The sequence below is a fragment of the Choloepus didactylus genome, chromosome 14 (assembly GCF_015220235.1).
Source record: "Choloepus didactylus isolate mChoDid1 chromosome 14, mChoDid1.pri, whole genome shotgun sequence".
In the NCBI taxonomy this organism is placed as follows: Eukaryota; Metazoa; Chordata; class Mammalia; order Pilosa; family Megalonychidae; genus Choloepus; species Choloepus didactylus.
This window is the reverse complement of record NC_051320.1, coordinates 16,166,808-16,186,168: the sequence shown is the minus strand read 5'-3', so window position 1 is coordinate 16,186,168 and position 19,361 is coordinate 16,166,808. Positions and strand designations below refer to the sequence as shown.

Below are 19,361 nucleotides of genomic sequence, written 5' to 3'. Positions count from 1 at the left end.
GATAAGAAAAAATTCAGTAGAAAATTTGCAGTGCTGCACTGAAGTTTTTCTACACATTCTACCCTAAGCATGTCTACTCAGTTAATATCCAGAAAACCCAACACATTAATGCTACTTTTAGAACATAGGTAAAATGTGCCTTTATTTTGTATACATTTTATATTTATAAATGATGCTTTTTTTTTTAACATTCTGTAAGGTAAAATAATTTCCCTTAGAATTACATATTTGGTTCTGCCTAAAACTAGGAAATGTAAAATATTTGAAGATCTATCTTATAAGTTGGATAGTTTCAAGAAGAAATGACAAATCCAAATTCCCTATCACCTTACTGTCCAAGTAGTGTTGGCCACAGTAAGAATACAAAATGAAATCAATTTGCTCTTTTCTTACATGTCACTCACAGGAAAAAAATACAATGGTCAAATTTATTTTTCCTTAAGATTTATCTTTATTTGCAATAAAATGACCCCACCTCCACCATGTTTTGTTTAGTGAATTTTGCAGAAGTGTTCCTATGGCTCTTGCTAAATGATAACATTATTTTTGTAATGCAACATAGTGTGCATTAAAATAAAGTTTTAAACTTCTGTCTGCAAGAGCTGAAAACTTCATGTTAATAAAAACATGATTTAAGTTTAGATTTGATGGTATCCAAATGGCATAGTATATCACATGTTGTGGAGAAGCATCCATTATCAGGAAGGAGCTTATTAAACTCTGCTGCTAAAATTGCAAGAATGGTACATGACTCAGCTGCTAGAAAATGCGATCTGATAATAGAGTCAAGACAAGAACATCCATTGTTCTTGTTTTATGTGATATTTCTACACAGACCTATTATTTTGTGGCATTCTTGGCATACATAAAATTGAAGAAGAAACTATAATGTAGCAGTTTACCTGGAATTTCTTGGACCTGGCCTGTTAAAAATTAATATTTTCAGAGTTTAGATATCTTGATTTTCAAAGAACAAAATGACATATAAAGATAGTTTAATTTAAAGAAAATATGTTCTACATATGTAATTGCAATCCAATAACATAAAACAACTGCTAACCTCTGAAACTTATAAATGACCAAAAGTAGCTAGAACTCATGAATTTCCAGAGGCTACCCCTGTAGTCATCCCCCAAATCAACTCACTGTCTAATCCATCACAGGTGTTATGATGTGAAGACAGAGGGATGAAAAAAAAAAAAAAAAAAACAACTAAAAACCTGGAGTAGTGACTCATAAAAAACGTTTCCTAAATATATCCAAGTAGTTGTTCTATGTTCCACTTTTAATAGTAGAGCTAAATTTTTATCTCACCAAACAGCATTGATGAGTGTCAAACAATCTGTCCATTTTATTAAGGTGTGGTCATTCAATTTCAGATCTTTCAGATGTTTACTGGGGACACTACAGTGAGTTACAGGACTTCCATTTTCATTCTGAATGTTGTTGGTTGTCTTGAGTTAAGGTGCTCATATAAATACTTCAAAGAAATAAAAGCTAACCACACGTTGTTTTCCAAAAACAATATTCCATTCAATGAATTAGATTGCCAATTATCTGTAAGCCTAAATACTAAAAACATCCAAACAATGAAACTATTCTAAAGAGATTTTTAGAAATCAGTATTATTCTGTTTTTAAAAAAAAATCTCATAATTATAAAACTTGAAAAATGTTTTGCTGGGGGTTTGTGCTAAAACGTATGAAACTGTTGCCTATGTATACTGGAGTTGAACAAATAAGTTAATGAGTGCTGGGTAGTGGGAGTCAGATTTCTCACTGGTAGAGAGTGAAGTTACAAAAAGGAAAGGGGGAAAGCTAGACCAAACTATGTGGTACTGGATTAGAATCAGAGACATCAGTATGAACTCATGTTGAGCTACATCTAGATAGTGATAGTGTCTTAGATCTTCCTTAGTTGCTGTATCAAGAACCGTACAATGGGTTGGGTTAAACAAGAAGAATTTATTGACTCGTGGTTTTAGAAGTCAAAAGCCCCAAATCATTATGTCAGCAAGGCCATGCATTTGCTTAGTCTGTAGGGTTCTGGGGCTGACTTGTGACAATCCTTGGGGTTCCCTGACTTGCATCCCTGCCTCTGTCACAAGGCAATGTCCTTCACATCCTCCCATGGCTTTCTCTGACTTCTGGCTTCTATGTCTTATGGCTTCTTCTGGTTGCTTGTTTCTACTGACTGACTGCATCACAATTTCCTCTCTTCATAAGGTCTCTGGTAATACAGATTAAGACCCACCTGATTCAATTTGGCACATCCTAACTAATAACAACATCTTCAAATGGTCCTATTTAAAAATGGGTTCACACACACAGGAACAAAGATTAAGATTAAGAACGTGTTTTAGGGGGTACATGACTCAGTCTACTACAGCTAGATATAGAAATAACTATATCTATTTTTGCATACATGGGTTAATTATACGTATTTATATTTCCTAGCTCTGTTCACTAAGAGGGCCTTGGAACAGTCCCGCCTTTATAGCAACATCACATCCAGTGCCCAGATCTTGGATTTTAATACTGTTTTCCAATTAAAGGAATCAGGGCTCCTTGGAGAAATGGCTGATTCTAGGATTGGGGTAGGAAATAATCAAGCTGAAGCCATATCATCATGACATGCCAGAAAGTAAGGAAATGCTCACAAAGAAAATGATGGGGTATGTCAAAGAGACACAGAGGCCAACCTGTAAGAGCTCCCAAATGGCCACACTAAAACAACTTGAGCAATAAAATAAAGTGGTATAGGATTATAACTCAAAGTATAAAATAAATATCCATGAGTCTATACTGACATAAAAATGATTGAATAAATGTGGGAGAAGAGATAAATCTTCCTTATAGAAGAATTCCAAAAAATTATGTGGATGCTTCCCCCTCCAGGAAGCGAGACTTAGTCCACCTCTCCTTGGATGTATGTTGCACTTATCGACTTGCTTCCAAAGAATAGAGGATAGAAAGGAGGAGGCAGGGAGACTAACTTTAGAGTGGTGAAACCTGCCAGGCACTACCTTGATCAGTTTCTTAAGGTGAATATCAGCAAGGTTGACGTCATACAGGTTCCCTGAACCCATAACTCAAGTCTAACCTTGAGAAAAACATCAGAAAACCAGGACGTTCAAATACCACACAATTCCTGACCAGTATTCTTCAAAACTGTCAAGATCATGAAAAACAAGGGAAAAACTGAGACACTGTTGCAGACTAAGAATTCCAAGGAGACACTATGACTAAATGTAATGCAGTAACCTGGATGGGATCTTGGACCAAAATAAGGATATAAGTGGAAAAACTACTAAACCGTAAACCCAGCCCTTGTGTTTAATTTATCATAATGCACAATGGTAATTTCTTGATTGTGACAAATGTACCATGATAAACTAAGTTCATAACAATGCGGGAAACTTGTGGAGGAGTATATAGGACCTCTCTATATTAGTTTTGCATTTTATCTGTAAATCAAAAACTAGTCTAACCAGAAGCATCAGTCAATAGAGACAGACCCAGAAATGACAGAGGTGATGGGACCAGGACACAAGGAATTTATAACACCTATTATCAACATGTTCAAGATGTTAAACGAAAACACAAACCTAAGGAAGAATGATATGGAAACTATACAAAGAATCAAATAGAACATCTAGAGGTAAAGAAAAATTATACTATCTGAAATGGAAAATTTGTTAGATGGGATTAACTGCAGATTAGAAACTGTAGAAGAAAAGATCAGTAAATTTGAAGTTAGAACAATAGAAGCTATCCACATTGAAAATTTCCTTAATAGTCTGCACAAGAATATCAAATGATTGAGCATGCATATAATTGAAGCCCAAGTAAAAGGAGGATGGTGTGGAAAAATATCTGAAAATATAATGGCCAAAATGTTTTGAATTTAATGAAAAACATAAACCCACAGATCCAAGAAGTCCAATGAATCTTAAGTGAATAAATCAAAGAAAACCACATAGAGGTCTATCCTAATAAATTGCTCAAACCAATGATAAAGAGAAAATTTTTAAAGCTACCACATGAAAATAGTTATAGTATGTAGAGAGGGACAGATATAAGAATGACTATTGAATTCTCATCAGAAACGATGCAAGCCAGAGGACCATGGGACATTTTGAAAATACTGAAAATACAAAACAAAATGGTGAACTATAATCCTACATCCATCAAAGATATCCTTCAAAAATGAAAACAAAATAAAGACATTGCCAGAAAAGTAAAAGCCGGGAAAAATCTTTGCTGGAAGACCTTCATGACAAGAAATGTTAAGGAAGTTATTCAGGCTGAATGGAAATTAATCCAGATGGAAGCTTTGATCTACATAAGGGGACAAAGAGTGATAGAAATTATAAAAATGTGGGCATGAACAAACAACTTCTTGGCTTTTTAAAAAAATTACTTTAAACCTAAAATAGTAACAATGAACTGTGGGGCTTACAATATATGCACAACTTAAATAAATAACAGTAATAGCACAATGGCTGGGAGGGGGAAATAGAAGTATATGGTTTTAAAATTCTTATATTATAGATGATCTAATATTATTTGAAAATTCAGTAAAGTTATATTCAACTGAGGGTCAATGAAGCTATATATTGAGGAGAGAGTCTGTGAACCTATGATCACTTTCTCTTAAGAACCCTTTGTTCCCTTGTCCTGCTCTCTTTCTAGCAAAGCCCTGAGGCAAAATCCCATGTCTGGATGAGCTCACATGTCCCCTATGTCCACACCACATCTGAGAGGTTGCACGATGTTTTGTTGTTTTTGTTGTTCTAAGTAAAATGTTACCTCCATTCACTCAGAAAACTTAACGTCAGCTTTCCTATCTCTCTCACCTTTGTCTTCTACTCAGCAAATCTCTCTTTACATGCGTCAATTCTAATACATCTCAAATTCCTTCCCCCAGTTAATGTTGTTTCCCATCCAAGCCACTGCAGTAGTCCCCATGGTTTCGTTGCTTCCACTCTTGTCCCTTCCTCCTTTCCATTCTCCACACAGTGTTTCCCCACGTCCAGAACACACCACACTCTTTCCTTTACTGGGCCTTGGTACTTGCTACTACTGCCATCCGGGATGCTCTTTCCTCAGCCCCTGGCTTGCGTCATCCCCGATCTTCCTTTCCTGGCCAGCCAAAATGCTGCTTCCTCAGAGACACATCTCCTGATCCCAGCCCCAGTGGAACCCCCCTCTTAGACTAGGCTCTGATGGAACTGTACTTTTCCTCCATTGCACTACAAAAAAAAAAAAAGTGTGAAACTCTCTAAGGGTTTCAGTTGCTGATTTCCCACCAAAATGCAGAAGAAATGCGAGCAGTTGAAAAATAAACAAAATTTACTATTATTCCTTGCAAGCTTCTGGATGAGTAAAATTACTTAAACCAGGAGATTGTAAACTGGTGTGTAAAGCAGGCCTGTTACCTTTCATAACTACCTATCTTAGTGAATTGATATTTTCTCTATTCTGCACAGTTAAAACGAATGCCTGGAATAACTTTCATGCTGAGGCTGATACAAGACCTTACTCTCATCCCTAGCCCTCAATTTCGAAATATTATAAAAATATTAAAATTATTACTTTCCTTAAAATAGCTTCACTATTCTTGTGTCTTTGTCTCATAATAAGCAAATGTTACAAAGTTGAATTTTAAAGTAGGTTGATGCTACTAAAATGGTGCTTTTTAAGTTAATTCAGTATGTAGGATTTTTTTGAAGGCTTATCTGTCAAGATTGTTTGAAAAACTCTGGCTGTAGATGAATGACTTTGAGTAAAAAGTGACATTAACAGAACTGTGGTTTGGACAAAATAATTCTGGGAGCAGTATGATGTATGGCTGGAAAAGGAAAGAAAACATAAGATCTCATAAGGCATTTAGTGTTTCAGAAATGACTTTAATTCTTGTAGATACAATTTGTTAGGCTTGGATCATGTTCCTAGGATTGTGCTGGGCATGTTATATACATTATCCATCCTCTTCCAATGTCTCAATGAGCCAAACAGGGATTATTACCTTCTTTTTACTGTTTCAGAGTAGGTCAAGGACTTGGCTAATGGGCAGCCCAAATCTGAGCTATGGGGCTGCTTGGTTCCAACCTGTAGGCTCTTTGAATGATATGGCATAAAATTTTTCTCCATTTGTTTCCACATATATCTCCAAGTATTTTAAGTGTTTGACTTTTTTTTTTTTTTAAGTAGACTGTAATTCTTTCAGGGAAAAAGAAATGTAATCTCATTTGGTGCTACCCTAATACAATAAAGCAGTGAGTAATTAACATATATTTGGATAGATAAAAGAATAAACAAAGATGATCAAATATCCCAAAATTCCCATGGTGTTTTGATTATTTAGAACAATACCACGTGGTAAATATTAACCGATTGACGTACATGTTGTCCTAATATTCTTTTTTTCTTTCTGTTGATTCTGGTTTGAGGTCTATGAGTCAAAGTATGTTGCAAGATCCACAGTTCAAAAGACTTCAGTAGAATTGTCACCGGCCCTACATTCATCTAGTTGTACTTGCTTCTTAGTAAAATGGAACTCTTCAAAAACAAGTCTTGGATTGAAACTTTATCTTGGTTTAATTGAAGACAGTAAATGTGAAAAATAACCCACATTTAAATGCAGGAAGTCTTTAAGGGCTCTTTCTCTCCTTTCCCTAACCCTTCCCCCATTCTTCCTCTGAAGCATCAGAGTAAACGCACTTTGAACTAAATCACCCAGTTGCGTAACTGATACCATACGCACGTACATCTGTACCTCATTGTCAAAGCTCTTATGCCTTATCAGAATGTTCTCATCTGAAACGCAAGGATATTGGAACCCAGGCTTATTATTATTATTTTTTAATGTGGTCGTGTCAATTAGGGGTAAAAGGGAAAAGACAAGTGCATGGGTGGGAGGGGGTGGCCCAAGTTTGTTTAGGCTTCACTTGGCTTTAGCCTATTCAGGTCTAATTGGTTATGTGTTTTACCTGATGGTGAGCAAAGCAGCTGAACATGTATTTCTTTGGAACACTGACATTTCCTTCCCACAATTTAAATTTAAACCTTTTATTAGTCCAGAGAAGGCTGAAGCAGGAAACAATAGCAAGTCAGGGAGAGGAATTATTTCTGTTCCATTGTGTGGGATGTTTGAGCTTTTGATTAGTTGCTCTATACAGTACTTAACCACTAACAAATTTCACCGTGATTAACAACACATGAGAAGTTTTTCTCCTCGCAGCATGACACACAGCCCTGAAAGGTTGGCTTTATAGGTTTCTTGGTGGCTTAAATCTTGTTTTTAAAAATACCTCTCATTTTCTGGGGTGTGTGTGAAAACGACCATAGTATCAACAGCATGGAAGTAGTAAGCTGCCGGCTCAGGGAGAGGGGATCACTATAAAATGGATGCAAAAAGCTGTGGGTTGTAAACCATTAAGCTTTCTCAGTAGGTTTCTAATGAGCTTATGATGGTCTCACAGAAACACTGTTTCTGCTCCAGCCCAGTAAATTACAGTATACCTAAATTAAATCAGTGGGACTCGATATATTCCATTCTTCATCAGGGTTCGCATTTGTTAAGAATTTCAAAATCATCCTTAATCGTATTTAACTGTACATTGTCTCAAGAGTGGTGGGTCTACTTTCTTCTTCCCAAATATTTGGGTGACATATATATGGGGGGGAGGGAGATGCTTTATGCTCAGAGAGCAATTTTATTTTGTTTCCTATTTTACACAAGTGTAATTCTTATTCCATTTCTGATCATTCCAAACCACTTGCAATCTTAGCACTGAAGAGGAACTCCAATTCGATAATCACTATTAAGTAGTAAGATTGTCATTATCACATCTGTATGCATTAATTTACTAAGTGTGTGTAGCTTTCTCTTTGATTTTTAAAGTGTTCTAAGAGCAGGGGTTGGGCAAATTACATATTATTAGATAGCAGTAACTTATGTGATTTGGGTTAAAATGTTCTTTAAAAGCCTTCATGAGAAACTACAAAATGTGTCATCTGCTGTGTGAATGGCCATGGAGTATAGATAAAATAAGCTGGGCCACATAGATCTGTTTTCAAGACTAAAAAATTAAATGTTTCTAAGGCTTGAACTGGGAGAAAAATTTATAGAAAATGGGATAATGACTACACTTTTATTATTTCACATAACTATTATATCAGGCACTGAATATTTGTAGCACTTCTTCTCTAAGGGTTAAACAAACCACTACAACATTAACCAATTTAGTTTCACAGTCTTTCTTTCACTAATTCTCTTTGCTACTCAAGTACTTGGTTTTGGCTACACAGGAAGAAAAAAAAATGCCCAAAAGAGTATTTAAGAGAAATTGACTCCTAGTTTCCATTTCTAAATCCAGACAGCATAATCCCTGTCCATTAATGTATTAATTGCTTATCATGTTACTGGTGGTGGGTCAAATTAGGTAATTTAATTTATAGTGGGAAATAAAATTGCTCTTCCTTTTCCCACAGAATCCTACCATCATCCTGCCTAGCCTCTCCCCTCCTGGCTCAAACACTCCCTGTTTTTCACATAGAGTAGTTTAACAACAGGACTTTATGCAGTTATGAATAAATCATCCAGGTTCTGGTTCCTAAAACAGAACGCAGCTTGAAGCTGGTTTAGAACTTGGCATTGTGTGTCTGCGCGTGTGAAACATCAGAGTTGATTAGCACAGACAGGAGATCGGAAAACCATGAGGCATTTTTGAAACCTTGATAGAGAGTGACTCTCCCTAGATGCAGATTTATTGATTCTGACAACATTGTTTTTTTTTTCCCCTCAATTTTTACAAAAGTGAGAGTATCTTGTATGTGGACAAATACTGAAGCCAAATGAATAATGAAAACACATCAGCTCTGTAGAACTGAATGTCCCAACTCCTGAAAGAACCTGTGTGTTTGAGAGAGAGAAATAATTAAATACAAAATGCTTTCAGAGTTTTTGAAAACTATCCTATTTAATTTTCAAATGTAGGCAAAAAATCCAGTCCTTGGGTATATCTATTTCTTTTAAAGGAAAACCTATGATATTCAACAACATTAGTCTGAAACCTGTGATCTTTGGGAAACATCATCTCATATCATCCATACTGGACCAAGGAGAAAGACTGATATATAAGCTAGTCCCCTTCCAAAAAAAGAAAGCAAGAAGAAAAGAGAAAAAAAAAAAAGGCTCTAAAACATAGCAATCTTTCCAAACGTCAAAGTCGCTTCATTTTTTGCTAAGAAAAAAGAAAGAGCTTTTACGAAGCCTTCCCGGAATTTATTTGTGGTTAAGTCAAAAATTGAGTCACTGAATGGCTGAGTTACGAGAAAATCCCAGTACTGTAATTCAATCTTCCTCAATATCGTCAAACACTCCATTTACTGCCACCACAAGGGACAAAGCTAGAAATCACACTCAACGTTAGAACTGACGAGGCCTCCTGTGTTAAATCCAGGGTCGGAGGGAGGCATTCAGCCCCATTCCAGGGCCGTGTTCCCAGATGGGGGCTGGGTACTCACCTTTGGGTGCAAGAATGCAATGTGCCCCTGCAAGTCTGAATATGCCCCACAGCTCCAGGCTCGTTGAATAGGCTTTCTGTGCCAATGATAACGTTTTCCTTCATTCTTTAGGACTTTTCTGTCACAGTAAACAGACTCAGAACAAGCCAACCTTCAACTGCATCTTTCCACTGCAGTGTAGCTTCCGGGTTAACCCTATTCTAATCAGTGCACTGGCACCTACGGGAACTAAGCACTGCCTTGACCACCATGTTTAATTTAACTCATTGCGCCAAAGTCGACAGGAAGGACAGGGGGTCGCTCAGACACTGCCAGGAAGGATGACATCTCGGGCGCTACATGGCCATCCACGTGGTACAACCCATAAGGACAAGAGAGGGAGGGGTAGAAATTATGGACTTGAAAAACATGATACCCATAGGTCATTTCCTACTCCCCTCCCTCAACATATGTAAAATTTCCTTTGGATTTTCTCCTGGGTATAGATTGAGTTCCCATCGTATAGTGGGTTCCTGATTACGGGTGATCACTTCTAAGGCCTGGCATAGGATGTGAGGTTATAATGGGAGGGAACGTATAATTTTTAAAATCTTCAGGTGCTCAAAAACATTACTCTTCACCATGATACTGATACAAACTTAGAATCGTAAGAGAGTAAGAATGTGGAAGACAATCAGTAGTATCTTTTTAAAAAATTCTCAATGCAATGAAAAGTGCTACAAAAGAAAATCCACAAAGAAAGAAGTGATAAAGGTTTTTTTTAAAGCTGTAATTTTTTTAATTGTATTTCAACTGGCATAATATCTATATGACCTCTATTTTAAAGTTTTACGGCATTATTTGGTCTGAAAGAATCCCTAGGGGAGGATAGAGACTGTATCTTAATTAATTCAGTATCAAGGGCACTGAGTAAAGTGTTTTACAGTTAGGGAAAGAAAAAACAAACCTATGGACATATAAATAAGAGGGGAGTGTAGCAACTTGCCCTCACTGCTTACAGCATCTTGCTTGGATCCTGAGTTCCCTTTAAGGCCAACATTTCTGTAGTTAGACCCTAAGCATTCTGGGAGTCCAAGAGCCAACCATGCCTTCTGCAGTAACTCATGACCGCAACTGAAGTGCAGTTCTGATTCCACCAGGTAGGTCAGATTTCACAGGCTAAGGGCACATTTTAGAAAACAGCAGCCAGTTCAGTGGTTTCAAGGGCCATTCTCACCTCTGTGTACCTGGCTACAAATTTGGCATCTCCCACCAACCCCTCAGGTTTGATAATTTGCTAGGAAGAGTCACAGAACTCAAGAAAGTGCTATACATATGCTTAAAGTTTTATTATAGCAAAAAAAAGAAGACAAGTGTAAAGGGGACAAAAGAAGAATCACGTAGGGCAAGGTCTGGGAAATTGCCCAATCATGTCCTTTCTGTCTGGAGTCAGATATGTTACCCTCCCAACACATGGATGTGTATTATTAATCATGGAAGCTCCCCCAATTTCAGGTGTGCAGAGTTCTTATTGGGGTTTCATTGCGCAGGCATGATTAATTAAATCAAGGCCCAGGTGGTGGAACTCCATCCCCAGCCCCTTCCCCTTTTGGGAGGTGGGGCAGGTGTGCCCTGACTCAAAGCCCAACCCCTCAGTCAAATGGTTGGCCTTTGGTTGATCTTTCTAGCACCGCCAGCCCTACCTGAATCATCTCCTTAGCATAAGTGATCAGGTATGGTCCAGAGGGCCCACCATGAAGAACAAGGACATTCCATCACTTGGGAAAGTCCAAGGATGTCGAGATTACACCTGCACCCACACCTAAGACAAAAGCCAGATCTCTTTTTGGAAGCTAAATTCCTTACTGTACACCTCCATTCTTAGGATCCACAATACTCGATTCTGTTCCAAACCACTTGGTACAGACAGAAACATTTGCAGGCTCCATGGGGTCAGTAGTCTAGGAGAAACAGACCCATGTGGGCACAAATGGATGGATGATATAATAATGAGAGGGGGTTACGGCTACATTTTTTTTAATGGGATACCAAAATTCCCATGTTGTGTGTCCACCTCATGTTTTAGCCTCTACAACTTCTGTAAGATATGTTGGAGTCATACTCGGCTTCAAGTGGACTGAGAGAAGTTACTTTGTTCTCTGAGTTCAGTTCCCTCATACTATATTGAAAATACCTGCCTCATATGGCTATTTAAATAATTTAATGAGATAGATGTATGCAAATATCCTATTGCCATACCTAGCCAGAGAGGGGTAGTTGTAAATGTATTTTTTCTTTCCCACTCCCAAATACAGCCCTTATTAGGGTGCAGAGGGAGAAACTTGTTTTCTATTCAGAACAAGGCTCTGACACTTCTTAGAAAATAAATTTGTTAAGTGTGATTTTCTTTTTTAACTTACTGGGTACCAATATAAATTGATAAAAGATAAGAAAGGCTCAGTACCACCAGGGGCAATTTAATACTCAATTTCAAAGACAACAGGAATTTGGAACTTTGAAAAGGAGAAACTGGTGCTACCTAATTTAATCTGGTTCTCAAGTGCTTACATTTTAATTTGGACTCTTTAAACACCACTCATGACACTATGGGGACTTTAAACCACATCACAAGTCACAGAATGAAACATTTTATTTTTTCAGGCAAGTTTATTAAAACTAGGCTGTTGAATGACAAATAAGTAGAGCTATCATGAAAACATACATTTTTTTTGTGATTAAGATTGATGGCAGAGCTCCTGCTTTAAACAGTATCGTTGGAGAGGCAGGTTATGCTTTCTAGACAGACATCATCTCTGGAATGTTCCTCCATCTTCAGCTCAGACTCTGGTTTCTGATTCTGATAGAGCATTTCAGTCTACCCTATTGTTTATTTTGGGGGTTTGAGAAATAAAAGTTTAGACATATCATAAGAATTGTCTAAGACAACTGCTTAATTAGTGAAATGCTCAAGAGGAAAAAACAAGAAATAAACACGCAGAGCTCATTTTTGTCTCCATTTAGAAGTGCTTTAGAGAGGAGCTAATTCAATGAATTCAGATTGAATAATCACAGTGTGATGTCATTTATGTAAAAAGAAACAAACTTTGTAATTCTATTTGTATTTTTAAATATATAAAGGCCAAGGAAATAAAGGTTAGGTAGGAAAGTTTCCAAACCCTGCAACCTTTGGAAAGAATAGGAATTTTGGTGTTGGGGGAAGGGAGTTGAAGGACTAGAAGGAAAGAAAGGGTGACCTCAACTGTGATGAGGTAGAGGTTTATACCTGAAAACCAGGAATCAGAAGAGTTGTTTTTGTTGTATTCCATCTCTGAAACCAACCAACCAACCAACAAACCAAAAAATGCAAAAATCCTGGCAGAGGAGTTGTTAAGATTTCATTTTAGAAATCAAAATTATACATGCAACTAGACAAAACAGAATGAAGATTGCACAGTGTGCTTGCTGTTTACTTAGAATAAGGAGACGCTTACATCACAGCAAGATATGAATTGTCTAATAAACTCATAGTTTCTTATGGAGAAGAGTATCAGTAGAGCAGAATTTGCAAAACGCTGGCAGGTTTGTGACAAAGATTGTTTTCCTAATCTATAATGAAATAAGAACAATATGGACAATGCAGTGAGTTTCCCAGAAATTTATTTCATTATAAGTCTATTCTTTATTCTGAGAAAATGTTCTTCCTATTTGGGGTATGTTACAAAGGCTATTTCTTTTATAAAATGAATGGTGATAGAAGATGGCAATCTATTTTTTCCCTTAGTGTCCTTGCTTGGTAAAATAGAATCTAAGCAAACTTATATTAGCACACATTTTATTTTTTGAAACGTTAGCAGTGATTTCCATCCAGGAGTTTGAGAACACTCTTAAAGAGTATAAAGGAGTGATATTATTGCTTTCAAGGAAAAATTTTGCTTTTGTTTTGGTTGAATTTCTCTATTGTACCTTTCTTTCTATTTTATCACTGATGTCATTACTATTATTTACCTTCCTTTTATTGTTTTTTTCTAACTTCTTGAGATGATTGCCTAACTCCTTGATTTTCAGCCTTTATTCTAATAAAGTCATCTGGGTCTATATGGTCTATATATTTTGCCCCAAGAAAGGCTTTTTAGCTGCATCCTATATGATTTGATGTTTTGCATTCTGTTGTATTTCTGTTCAAAATGTTTTCTAAATTCTACTGTGAAATCTTTGGCCAATTATTAGTTAGAAGAGTATTACTTGATTTCTAAACACTTGGGGATTACTTTATGGCCTAGGATATGATCAGTTTTGGTAAATGCTCCATATTTACTTGAAAAGAAAGTGAATTCTTCAGTTGTAATGTTCTCTATAGGTCAAAGGAGTTGGAGTTAAGAATCGGGTTTGAATCTGTCTTTGCTGATGTTTTCAATCTGCTTATTCTAAAACTTATTGAAAAGGATGAGTTAAAGTGTTTCACTTCTGTGTGGATCTTTTTATTTTCCCTTTAGTTCAGTCAGTTTGGGCTTTACGTATTTTGGCACTGTGTCATTAGCTGTATACAAATTTAGAATTGTTATATTTCCTGGTGTGTTGATATTTTATCATTATGAAATGTCCCTTGTCATCTCTAGCTGCTAGAGATGATACTAGCCTAACAGTTTATATGATTTTAGTATAGCTGTACTAGCGTCCTTATAGAATTGCTAATGTGGTATATCTTTTCCCATCCTTTCCTTTCATTTTCAACTTTTCTGTGTTTGTATATTTAAAGATTTCTGTAGTAAGCAGCATGTATTTGGATTTTTGGATTTTTTAAGCACTAAGATAGAATCTGTCTTTTAATTGGAGTATTAAGTATATTTACATTTGATATAATTCCTGGCATATTTGTGTCAAAATCTACATCATCTTATTTGATTACTTGGCTCTTTTTTCCCCTCTTTCTTGCCTTCTTTTAGAAAAATCTAGTACGTCTCCATTTTTTTCCTCCCATATTAGCTGTTGGGTATACATTCTTTTATTTTTTTATTTTAAGCATTACCCAGGAGATCAGATTATTTATTCTACAATTATTAAAGACTACTGTGAATTATTACTTTGACAGCCTCCCAGACAATGTATCTTTGAATATTTTAACCCCATTTACCTTCTCACACCTTTTGTTCTATTGTTTTCATGTAATTTATTTCACCTATATATCTTAGTTTGACTTCCCCCTAAAACAGGCCTTGAGACCAGAACTAGGGTTCAGAGAATTTATTTGGAAAATGATTTCAGAAAGCAGACAATCAAGTAGAGCAAGTAGGGAAGGGAGAGAAAAGCCAATAAAGTGCATTTTAAAGATCGGGTCACAAGTTTGGGGCTTAAGTGTGTTAGGAAACTTCTGTGAAACTGTGAAACACGCCACAGTGCCTTTCCACAAGATGGTGGGGAAACCAGGACATTTACGCACTGATTTCCATTCCATAACAGTTGAGAGTTGGCTCTGGGGCATCAAATTCCTGGAATTCTGGGCAGTGTCTGTGGACCACTAAGCAAGCCATGACCAACCTGGTGCTGAAGAAAAACCTCTGAGGAGAAGAGACAAGAACTCCTGAGGTTGGGAAGACTCCTGTGTGAGGAAACCATCAGCATCTATATGGAAAATCAGATGGATCAGAGGGCTCTGAGATGGGATATCAACAATGCCTGTTATAAACACGTTCCATAAGACATTACTGTTATTTTTACACAGTTGATACTCATTTAAATTTATCAACACATTTAGTTTACTCATTAATTTGTATTTCTTCTTGCATGACTGTCACTCTTTCTGGGATCATTTTGTCCTGCTTGAGTAAGAGCCTTTTGTATATTTTAATATGGTTCGGCTGGCATAAAGTTCTCTCAGTGTTTGTTTGTATGAAAATGTTTTTATTTCATCTTCTCTTTGAAGAATATTTTGGCTGGGTATAGATTTCTAGGTTGGCAGTTATTTTCTTTCAGCACTTTAACGATGGCATTTTATTTTCCTTTTGCTGCCATGCTTTGTTTGAAATGTTAGCCGAGACTTATTTTAGCTTCTTGTAAGGGAATTACTTCTCTGGATTCTTTTAAGACTGGTTCTTTGTGTTTGGTCTCCAGCATTTTACAAATGCCTCAGTGTGTGTGGTTTTTTTCTTTTTCTTTTTTTTTTTTTTTTCCTTTATCCTGCTTTCGTAGTTTCATAGTACTTCTTGAATCTGCAAACTTGATATCTTCGGTTTGGGGAAGTTCTCAGTCAATATTCCTTCAAGTATTATCTCTTCTCTATCCTCTCACTTCTCAATTTGAGCTTCTGCTTATATGTACATTAAATTTTGTCATTGTATGTCATGTGATTTTTATTCTCTTTTCCATATTTTCCAGTCTTTCTTTCTTTGTTTCAACTGGGGTATTTTATCCTCATCTATCTTGCAGTTCACAAATGCTGTGTTTATTCTGATGTTTAAAACCACTTATTACATTCTTAATTTCAATTAGAGCATTTTTCTGTCCTAACACGTATATTTGATCTTGTTTTATGAATTCCAGTTGCCTGGAAAAATTCAGATGACACAATGGGAAATCTCACCAAAGAACTCTAGTCCATAAAACTGTCATGTTCTGTTCCTGCTTTCTCCAGTATCTGGCTCAGCTGTGGGGTCTGATTCTATTATTCGATTTTGCTCTTTGTCTCAGTCATTTGGTCCTGACATTGAATGAAGTTCTGGATGATGCTATCTTCCTCCAGAGAGGAAATACTTTTCTTCAGATAAGTAGTTAGAATAAAGGCAGATTACCTCAATCCAGTCAAGATTTTTGGTCTTTACAGGGGATAGTTAGTTTTGGATCTGCTCTTACTCCTGTGTAAGAGTTTCAGAGGACTCAGCCAAAATCCTGGGGTATTTTGCCTTCTAGTGGACCCTGAATCCCTATTTTTCTTTCTTCTTCATCTAACTACTGAGATTGTTGAAAACTTCCCTTAGATTTATAAACTGTAGCTTCCTGTTTGTCTTTTCAGTTCTCACTTGATGCAGTTTAAGAACTGGAAACCACCCCAAGGGGGAAAGAAGCAGAGGATGCCAGGCTCAATTTACTGTGTTTCCCCTTTTTCTGGAATCTTGGCCCCTTAAAACCTTGTTACATAAAATTGTTCTTCCTCTCCTATTCATAAAACCACTATTTAGTTGGGTTTCTTTTTTAATATAGTTTTTATTTATTTTGTTTTTGGTGGGGTCACTGGTCTGAAAGAAGTTACTGTCCTATGGCTAGAAGCCAGATTATTGTTCTAAGGTAGAAAACTTGATTTACTGAGTGGTTGTTGTGAATAATGCTAGAAGTAAATGTGGAGACATTTTTCTTTGAGAGTCTCTGGGAGTTTTGTCTTCTCATAATTAATAATATTAAAAATGTACATGACATACTTTTTATGAAGATAGGAATTAAAGAGTGGGAAAAGTTCTGAAGTCCTCAAGGGATTTTACTATCTAACTGACTCTTTATCTCCCCCTAAAACTATACCAAAGCACCTGGGTGGTAGGTTGCCTTTTTTACTTAATTGATTTAATAGTTAATGAATAATTTCAATGAAAGCTAAAATATTTAAATACATGTTCATTTTTTGTCACCATGTGCCCAGAATCATTCTAAGTACTGGAACCTGATGGGTCGAGGGGAGACTGCAGTGAGAACAGCAAACAGATAAATAGTGAATGGCTCTTACTGCTGATGAACTTAAAATCACATTAGTCAGAACAGACTAGTAAGTATAAAAAAATCAAATAAATGATAAATTTGAATTGCACCACAGCAATTATAAGTGTAAAAGGAATAATAATATTAAAAAGATTCACAGTGCAAGAGACATTTCCCAATTCAGTGCTAGAGAAGTTACTATGATAAAGCTATTTGGTTATTTGTAACACAAATCTCTACTAAGAAGAGTTAGTTTCAAATGTTTTATTATATATCCAGGGAAAAACACTCATTTATTTAACAGGCTTATTTTTATAATACATCATAACTGCCATTACAAGTCCCAATGTGAGAAAATACGTGTGTATGTACACACATGGAATTTTCCATCCATTGAATAAGAGCTAGGAACAAATTCTTTTTTATAAGGTTCCCAATCTCAAGCAAACAACAGATTAGGGACACTTATTATTATGATTACATGCATTTTTATGTAAATAAAAAATAATATGAGGTTTATTTTATGATGATTTTCACAAGGAAATTGGCCACTTTCATAGGGCGATGTTCTGGTTTTGTTGTTTTGGCTCAAAGTATCAACAGACTCTATCATCTTTAGTCAATTTTAACATTACATGCTTTCATTTTCATATTTATTTATGATTTTTTCTAAAGCAAGCAAACAACAATAATACTTCAATAAATAGCTTTTTTTAAAAAAAAGTATCAGTGAGATCATGGGATTTAAATAGTGGATCCTTTCTAAAATACAGCATGTATTTTTAAGAGAGAATCACTATTTTAAATATAAAATACCATGTTATTCTGAAGCGTAAATAGGTAGAAAAACATAAAATATCATTTATAAAATGCCTGCATTAACATAGCATTATGCTAAATGTTATAGCAAAAAGTAAGATGGACTCTCTCTGTATCTGAATATGTTATGTAAACACACAATATCTTACAGAAAACACCACAGTGCATTAAGAACCGTAATAAAATATATTGAACACTGCTTGAAAGATGCATTAACGTAAGCAACAACCAGTTGAAAAGATATAATGGAAGAAAAAAACAACATTAAATAATAGCCACAAAGTACTGAAGACAAGCTTAACCAGAAATGAGCACCATATATAAGAAGAAAACTTTAAAATTCTGAAAGACACAAAAGGGATTTTAAACATATGGAAAGTTCTATTCTATTACGGGATAGAAAATCCAACAATATAATGAGGTCATTTCTTACAGTATTAATTTTATTAATTGGTTGGAAAAAAATGTACATAATAATTCTGAAAGAAAAATAATCAAGGGGAATACATTTATAAATTATTAAACCACCTTATAACTATGTGAAAAGAGAGTGGTACCTTCCTATAACTAGATAGAACAGAATGGAAAATCCAGAAATCCTCCTAAATAAGACATTTTTTCATTTGATAAAGAAAGAACTTCAATTTAGTTAACAAAGTATGGATTACTAAGAACACAAAATTGGGACAATAGGTTAGCCATTTGGGAAAAAAATAAATTTGGATTCCTCTCCCACATACAATAAATTCCAGATGGATCAAAAAATACAGAAGAAAAATAAATGATAAAAATATTAGGGAAGTGCTTGCTTCAGCAACACATATACTGAAGTTGGACCGACACGGAGAAGATTAGCATGGCTCCTGTGCAAGGATGACATGCAAATTTGTGAAGCCTTCCATATTTTTTTTAAACTGGAGGAGGGGGTAGCAACAGACAAGATGGAATTTAGCATAGGATTATGAATACTGAATATTTATATAATTTTCTTTTTCTTAGTTTCTAGGGTATTCAAATAGTTAGAAGGAAAGAATTGAAATAGTGGAACTGTAACCCATAGCATTCTTTGAAATTTGTTCTATAGCTACTTGTTAAATTGTGATTGGAAAGCTATACCTTTTTGTATATATGTTATATTTCACAATAAGGAAATAATTGAAATTGTGGAATTGTAACCTATAATATTCTTTGAAATTTGCTCTCTACCTGTTAAATTGCACTTGGAACGTTACCACTTTTATGTATATATGTCATATTCTACAATAAAAAATATGACTAAAAACTATTAGGGGAACAAGCATGTAATCTCAGAATGGTTGAGGCCTTCTAATTATGGCACAAAATTTCAAA

The 19,361-nt window shown here is 35.7% G+C and overlaps 1 non-coding gene across 1 annotated transcript; it reads left to right on the top strand.

Annotated features, from left to right (window-relative positions):
- The first annotated feature begins 18,812 nt into the window (after nucleotides 1-18,812).
- Nucleotides 18,813-18,919, top strand: LOC119509694. Its single transcript, XR_005211757.1, has one exon. It is a non-coding gene; the product is annotated as a U6 spliceosomal RNA (small nuclear RNA).
- The last annotated feature ends 442 nt before the right edge of the window (nucleotides 18,920-19,361 follow it).